At 45.1% G+C, this 8,336-nt stretch overlaps 1 long non-coding RNA gene across 1 annotated transcript; it reads left to right on the forward strand.

The window, feature by feature from the left end:
- The first annotated feature begins 759 nt into the window (after positions 1-759).
- On the forward strand, positions 760-7,994 carry LOC122443766. Its single transcript, XR_006270108.1, has 3 exons — positions 760-780; positions 1,352-1,408; positions 7,795-7,994. It is a non-coding gene; the product is annotated as an uncharacterized LOC122443766 (long non-coding RNA).
- The last annotated feature ends 342 nt before the right edge of the window (positions 7,995-8,336 follow it).

Here is an 8,336-nt window from a genome sequence, read left to right on the forward strand (position 1 = left end):
GGCCTGGGTCAGACTTCTTCTAGAAGCATTCTCCTAAGGGCAGATCACATTGTTGCTATATTTACTCCTAGGCTTACAAAGTGCTCATGGGGCAGTTGTCTGTTGCAGAGAGGTGTGGTAAGGTGGGAGCAGGAATGTGAATAGAGCTTGGACATGCCCACTGAATGTGCTCAACGCTCCGGGTCATGTGGGATGGAGACTGACCTGAGAAGTGAGGGTGGCCTGGGGCCAGGGCCAACTTTCCTTCATTCTACCTTGACCCAGTATGGAACTCTGAGAAATTCAAGAACACTGTATTTGAACCTGGCAGTCAACTTTGTTATAAAGGTTTATTTGTCAGTACAGGGGGATGGAACATATTTTATTTAATAGTTTGTTGGTTTGATTTATAACTTCTAGACATGTGGCATGTGGGTTTCCATTTGTACTTAAGCCCTGGGCTGCACAGACCTTAGGGGCAAGTCTATATTTCACTGTGGCCAGTTTTAAAATATATATATATATTCCCTAAACAAGGCTCTGATTATATCATCATCTGCCTGGAAGCTTTTGATGATGACTGCTCCTGCTTGCTGGGAAGTAAGTGGCTCTGGTTGTTCATTATTCTGTGTCAGATGAAACTGACAATCAGGTGGGACCTGCCTTTCATCAGAGAAAGGGTCAGGCCAGGATGGAGTCAGCAAGGGAGCAGCTTGCTGCTCGGAGTTCACAGAGGGAGCTTAGAGGACAGAAGCCGGGGCAGCCTGACAACCAGCAATTGGAACCTCAAGCAGAGATGGTGTAAGTCCATGCAGACAAGTGTCAGAAAATCAAAGGCAAGTCTAAGGCAAGCTGTCAAGAAGTGGCCAGTCTGAAGTTGTTGAGGAGAGTGGGGCACATATCAAGGTAAGGGAGATTTGATTTCTGGGTCACTTTTGGCCTCTGTTCCAGATTTTCTTACAGTTCTCATGTGCTGGAACTTGTCCTCGCCTAAGCCGTGTAAGACCCTTCCTGGAGGTGAGAGTGCATCACGGAAACAAAGCTTAGTACCTAGCAATATTCAGCAATGGTTTCCAATGAGCAGCTCAGAGCAGTAATGAGCCTATTCTGTTTATAATCAATCTCCTATTGAATATCTTTGAAGGGACTGGATTTGGGAATCAGTTAGGTCAGGGAAAGGATAAGCAGGTAGGGCTGAAGTTGAGGGAGGTAGGCTGGGGCAAGATGACATCCCAGAACCTTCTCCTACATCTGAGGTTGAGTCAGGCACTCGTGCTAGGAGAGAAGATGTAGGACTGAGTGCAGGCTTAGGCTTCTGTTTGGCACAGATCCATCTGCCAAAGCTGTGCCTCTTGTGATGTTCTCATTCCAGGTGCACAAGGATCAAGAGCTTCACAGAAAAGCTGCTTTGAGCTTGGGAGACAAAAAGGTAAGTTTAAAAATTGGGAACATGAAGAAAGGGAAAGCCTTGAGTTTAAATTAAACAAAAAAATCATATGCACAGCTTTCCTGGACTTCAAAAACAAGCACTGAGGACAGATTCACCAAAATTCATATATAGGCCGTTCTTGTATATAAAATTGTTTTAGTTCAAATTCATTGATAAGAGCTCTAATGGGGACATTAGGCACTTATTAGGGACATCCTGGCACTTTGGCAGGGCTGCTGACATCTTAAGAGGGCTGCCTTGGGAGGAACTTAAAGAGCCCACTTAAAGCAGCATGCATCAGAACCACCTGGCAGTGCTTATTCAATATGCAGAATTTATAAGAATTTTTTCCCTATTTATCCAAAATAATCTCTTTAAAGCAACTATAGTAAGGATCTTATTTCTCACAATATACCCAAAGTTATTTTCTATATTTAAAAATGTTAAAAAAAAAAAAACACTAGCTTTATCAGGAAAAAATTTTTTCCAAGGAAAAACTCAAACCCCATTTGCAGAAATTTGACAAAGGGAAAAATCAAGTTATAAAACTCCCTCTCTTAACTTCAGTTCAGTTCAGTTCAGTTGCTCAGTCGTGTCCGACTCTTTGCAACCCCATGAATCGCAGCACGCCAGGCCTCCCTGTCCATCACCAACTCCCGGAGTTTACTCAAACTCATGTCCATTGAGTCGGTGATGCCATCCAGCCATCTCATCTTCTGTCATCCCTTTCTCCTCCTGCCTTCAATCCTTCCCAGCATCAGGGTCTTTTCAACTTAGGAATATTAATAAAAGCAAAATGTTTTAAAGGTTGCATCAGTCAGGGACCTGAATCCCTCCTCCTCCCCAATAAAAACCTTATATTGAGTCATTAGAGAAGATTGTAATAAAAGACTTTATTTGCAAAAGATAGGCTGGTCTTAGATAAGGACAAGGGGATGATACACCGCTCCTGGGCTGGTAAGTGCAGGAACCGTCACCACCTTTTCATATTACAAATTGAAAAAGCAAAGAGGCCCTGATCCACTTAAGGGAACTGAGAAAGAAAGTAGGTGGAGAGAGATGCATAGCAGGAAGGAACCAGGGAAATAAATATGCCAACCTCATAGGCCAACCCTCCCAGAGGCTACAGAGCCAAGGGAGCCCGCAGATGCAGTCCCTGGAGCTCAGTATCTGGGGACAACGGGCAGGTGGAGAAGGCTGCAGAGTGGATCCTGAGGGGCAAATGGAGAAAGAAGATCCAGCGCTGATCAGAGATGGCTCGGGGTGGGAGTGGCTACTAGGTCTCTTAACAAGCACTGAAGAAAATGACTTCCTTTTCTTTCATCTTGTTTATATCACCCTGTAGCAAGTTTATAAGAAATATGTTATCATTAAGTGTTAAGTCTTGTATCAGGGGAGGGGAGCAGAATCCTGTGCCCCCCCCTCAGAAGTACAGAGTCAAGTCTCACCCATAAGGGGCCCTGAAAGCTGAACTTTAAACGAACACTCGAAATGACTCACAAAGTGGAGGGCTGAGATGCAGCAGATGCAGAAAGTGGGAACAGTTACCTATGTTGAGAAAAACTCTATACAAAGTGTGAAGGCCCCTGGACAAGGACAGGTGGAAGAACAGGCTGGTTAATAAGGGTGTTGAGAGTTTCAGAAGTTTTTTTCCCTTGATGATGTTCATATAAGAGCCTATCAAACTAAAACACTTCTAAGAGAACTTGGAGAAGGTGCAAGATTGGGTCTCCACAAGGGCCTGACCTCCCTCCTGAGGAGTCCCAGGAACCCATCCTAAGTTCTTTTAGTCCTTGTCAGATTCTCCCAAGCCAGTGCAGACAGAACAGACCTCCAGAGGGAACATCTGTGGCCTGAAGGAGGAAGGTCAGACCCTGAACTGGCTTCACAGGACCCTCCAAACTTTTTAGGTACAAATAGGCAGGCAGCCTCCGTGGACAGGGCTTACCGTCTCCTCCTCCTGGGCCAAGTGGCTGAACCTTTGGTACTTGGGCTGGGGAGTCTCCTTTTAATGATTTCCTTAGTTTGTGTTTCCCAGACAACGGAAGTTACCTGCTCAAGGTAACATTAAGCACAAGGGAAATGACCCTTGGGGCTGGAGACAGCAAGGTTGTTTTGGAATTTGCAAAGGCAGTCAGCTGTTGTGGCTGTGTACCTGTGGAGGCCCTGGACTGGGCTTTCTGCCTCTCCTCCAAGTCTTCCTTATTTGACTGCTCTGCGAGCAGCCTATAAAGCTTGAGACAGGGCAGGGGAAGCTGCAGGGTCGGCCTAGCTTTCCCTGCAAAGAAGACGTTCAGCTGTAGGCCTCAGGGCAGAGAGAGAGAAGCCTTCTCTAAATCCAGAAGTCAGGAAAGGCTCATTATACTCTATATAAAGGCACCCCCCGTGCTTTCTGGGCTGACACGGGGAAGGACTATTTATTTCTCAGCAATGCTTGTCTGAGTTGGCAAGCTTGGGCTGGAGCAGGGAAAAGCAGATCCAAGACAATCATGTGATGGAAATTACACCTGCTGAGATAAAGAACAGTGGAGCTCCCAGAGCAAACATTCTTGCAGACTCTGCATTGCAAACTCTGGCTCAGAAGGTGCCAGGCTAATTTGTCTTTTGCCAACTAAAGGCAAATGGAGGAGGGCAGAGCCTGGTCGATTCTCCAGCTGCCTGGTGATTTGAGGATCACTCTAACCACTCCCCTCCTCCACCACTGCCCTCCCACTGTCAGCTAAAGAGCTGATGTGAATTTGCTCCACTTCATCAAGGAGCAAGAAAACACACATCTCTTTATTTTTCCAAATCAACTGAAATCAGGCTGAGTCCCCTCTTGGCCTGGCTGGTGGGGTCCTCAGTGTCAATTATTATTGGAATTGTCTCTTCCCATGCACTGAGCAGTACTAGAATGCAGGGGTCTACTTGGGAACAGGAAAGCAGGACAAGGGTTTGAGATAGTCAATAAAACGCGTGCGTGCATGCATGTCAGTAGCTAAATTGGGACTCTGTGACGCCATGGACTGTAGCCTACCAGGCTCCTCTGTCCATGGGATTTCCCAGGCAAGAATACTGGAGTGGGTAGCCATTTCCTTCTCCAGGGTATCTTCCCAACCCAGGGATCAAACGTGTGTCTCCTGCATTGGCAGGCAGGTTCTTTACCACTGGGCCATCAGAGAAGCCAGTCAATAAAACAGCCACCATTATTAATATTGCTTCTTTTCTTATGAGATGCAGCTAGCTGACTAAAAGATTTCTAATCATCGTGTCTACTTTGCCATGGAGGGGCCCTGACCATGTTTTCAAGGTCATAGATTAGAGACTGTCCCCAAATTGATAGTTTTGTTCCAAGTTTGGGATGCAGGGAGAGTGGAAGGAGCTTTGTGGAAACTTTAGACCCTCCTCCCATAATCTGGGTCAGGGTCCCCCAATCTTTGCTATAGATAATTAATCCTTGCTCGTTTCCATGTTTACATCCACATAAACAGCTGAGAGTACCATTCTCCTCTCTCCAGATTGCTGCCACTGAGACCCTCCTACGTAGACACTTTGGAGGCTTGACTGCCAGGCACCACCTGCTTCCCCAGAGCTTCCAGCCCCCAGATCCCTGTACAGAGGAGCAGTATCTCCACCTTCTGAGGAGGCCTCCCTGTTAATGTCCCCCCAGGCTCATAGAATTCAACTCCCTGTCTTTTCACGGAGACCCAGCTTCCTTCCACCCATCCCCACCCCATCCTCTGGAGCACCTCCAGCTTAATTCCTTCTTGGGCTTGACCTTTGAATTGTAGAGAAGCCAACTGCTGTCATCCTCTCAAGACAAAACAGGAGCTGAGACCACTGAACACAAAACCTTGGCTGATTTGTAGAGCCAATGAAGAGGAACAAAAGTTGTTTTATTTGTTTTTCTCTTTTTCCACTATAGAAGGAAAGAAGGAAAATAAGTTTCATTCAGTTACCACGCCTGAAGTTCTGTCACCAGAGAGCCAGTCCTTCATGTAGGATACTGCTGTCTCGAAGGGATCCTAAGATGTTCTCTTGGGAAAGTTGACAAAGTAAGGCCAGCACCTTCCTATTGGGTGTTCATTTGCCACCTTAAATGTCAGCCAGGGGCAGGTGGGAGAAAATGGGTGGGGAATGTGAGACTTATGGAGGCCTAGCTGTGCTTCACCTTACCGTCAGGTCCAGGGGCTGGCTTTGTGGTTGGCTGTATCAGGTGATGCTGACCAGGAAAGCCTCTCCTCTTTCTGTTGAAGATAAGCTTGCGCATTTCCTGTGGTTTATTTGGGCTGGGTCACTACCTCCTGGAGAGGTAGCAAGGTGGGGTGATTAGTTTGGATATCAGATCACCTGGGAGTTATTGCTGCTTTATATGAAATGAAGAGCAACAAGGCCAAGTTCAGAAAGAGGAGGAAAGCAGAACATAGGTTCACACAGTGTCTGGCAAGGCACTGAGGGCAGCGGCCTCCTTCAGGGCCACCACCGTGAGGGCTGGCAGTGACTTCACTAAACTCACAGGGTCGGGGCAAGCTCTGACACATAGTTCTCCCCAGGACTGCCAAGAGTCCCTAGGCAGCTTTTGGGTCCCATCTGGATTAATAGAAGCTACAAGCAGACTCTTGTTGGAATCACTGCAATCTTGGCTCTTACTTATGTTGTGTGTTTCAGTTTTCCCCTCCTTAAAATGGGGATAAGAACATACCTACTCCATGGGGGTGTTGTGGGGATTTGTTAGTGTATTTAAGGCACTTAGAAGAGTGCCTAGCACATTGAAAGTGTTACAGAGATGTTAACTGTTGTAGTTACTGCTTTTGCTGTTTAAAGCCAGGTGGATCAAGGAGTCAGCAGCCTCAGGTAAGCCTGTGGAGCTGCAACTAGAAATAATTATTTACACTTGTTCTCAGCCTTCCTAGGGCTACAGATGAAATAATATTTGTTATACCCTCTTGGAGTTTTCTTGGGAAATACCTGGCTTTACCACTGGAATCCAGGTAACAGAGGCCTTTACTTTGGGTCTCTGCAATTTAAATAGACCTTACTCTTAGGTGGTAAAATGCCTCCTTAATAGCCATGGTTTGAGGGTCTTTACAAGGCTTTCCAGTTCCAAGACATCTCTGCCATAGGCTTGCTCCAAAGCCTGACATTATCTTTAGTGCTTCCAGGAGTTCTGAGGAGGTGACCCGGTCTGCAGCCAACTGTGTGGATCTGGACTCTGTACCCACTAGCTGAGAATCCTACAGAAGTTACTTAATTTCTGCATCTCAGTTTGCTCATCTGTAAAAGTAAGACTAGTGAAAGTACCCTCTTTATAGAGTATTTGGGAATTAAATGAAATAGTATGAGTAAAAGTTTAGCAAAGTGCCTGATAACACAGTGACTCGTGGTGATGGTGGTTTTATCTATAGAAAGCATCAGTTACTGATTTAATAATTATTAATCCACAAATACTCAATTTTAAAGACTTTATTATTAAGTATGCAAAAATGTTGAAAAAGTAATACAATGAACATCTTTGTACACACCAGTTAGATTCAATGATTTCGTAATCTATGATGTTGCTATTTTTGCTGTTATTTATGATTTTTCTGCAGTTATTTTGCTGTCGTGTGCATATGGTTTTTTTAATATTTTGTTTTATTGTTTGGCTGTGGTGGGTCTTCATTACTGCATGCGGGCTTTCTCTAGTTGTGGCTAGTGGGGGCTACTCTCCAGTTGCAGAGCATAGGCTTTTCATTGTGGTGGCTTCCCTTGTTGCAGAGCACGGGCTCTAGGGCGCATGGGCTGTAGTTTTTGCTTAGTTGCAGGCTTAGTTGCTCCATGGAATGTGGGATCTTCCCAGACCAGGGATTGAACCCGTGTCCCCTTCAATGGCAGGTGGAAGTCCCCTTAGTCATTTGTAAGTTGCAAGCATCATGACACTTAATTCCTAAATACTTAAGCATATGGCTCCTCCAAGTAAGCAGGTTCTCCTACATAACCACAATACCATTACTACATCTAAAACAATTGACAAAGATTCTAAAATGTTTTCTAGAATTGAGCCAACAACTCATACTTTTTCTGTTGTTCACCCAATGTCTTTTAGAGTTGCTTTTTTCCAGCTAGGAACCAATAATACATGCATGAATTGTGTTTGGTTACTTTTCTTTAAATCTAGAGTAATCTCTCCATGGGCTTACCTGGTGGCACAGTGGTAAAGAATCTGCCTGCAATGCAGGAGATGTGGGTTTGATCCCCAGGTCAGGGAGATCCCCTGGAGAAGGAAATGGCAACCCACTCCAGTATTCTTGCTTGGGAAATCCCGTGGACAGAGGAGCCTGGGGGAGCTACAGTCTATGGGGTCGCGAAAGAGTTGGACACAACTTAGCAACTAAGCAACAACAAATCTCCCCATCTTTCTTTTTTAGGTGCACTGAGTTTTGAAGAGGCCAGGCCATCTGTCTGATAAAATGTCCCATTCTTGATTTGTCTTATTGTTTCCTCGCAGTACGGCTTTCAGTGGAAAGAATGAAAAAATCTAGAGCTTGAACTAGGGTGCCTGGGCTGTCCCAAAGATGTAAAATTCTACTGCCCCTAGGGAACGAGGGAGGAAGTCAAAACACAAGGCATACTCATTTTTTGAAACTCTGAACCTATTAAACACTAACTTCTTTTTCTTTCTTTCCTCGAGCCCCTAGCAACCACATTCTACTTTCTATGAATTTTACTAAGAACCTCATATAAGCAGAACCTTACAATGCTTGTCCTTTTGTGATTGCCTTATTTCACTTAGCGTGATGGCGTCAAGGTTCACCCATGTTGTAACATGTGTCAAAATTTCCTTCCTTTTAAAGACTGCATATCATTCCATTGTATGGATATGCCGCATTTTTGCTTGTCCATACCACATGGACACGTGGTTGCTTTCATCTTTTGGATATTGTGAATAATGCTGCTATGAACATGGGTG

The sequence above is a fragment of the Cervus canadensis genome, chromosome 6 (assembly GCF_019320065.1).
Source record: "Cervus canadensis isolate Bull #8, Minnesota chromosome 6, ASM1932006v1, whole genome shotgun sequence".
Classification (NCBI taxonomy): domain Eukaryota; kingdom Metazoa; phylum Chordata; class Mammalia; order Artiodactyla; family Cervidae; genus Cervus; species Cervus canadensis.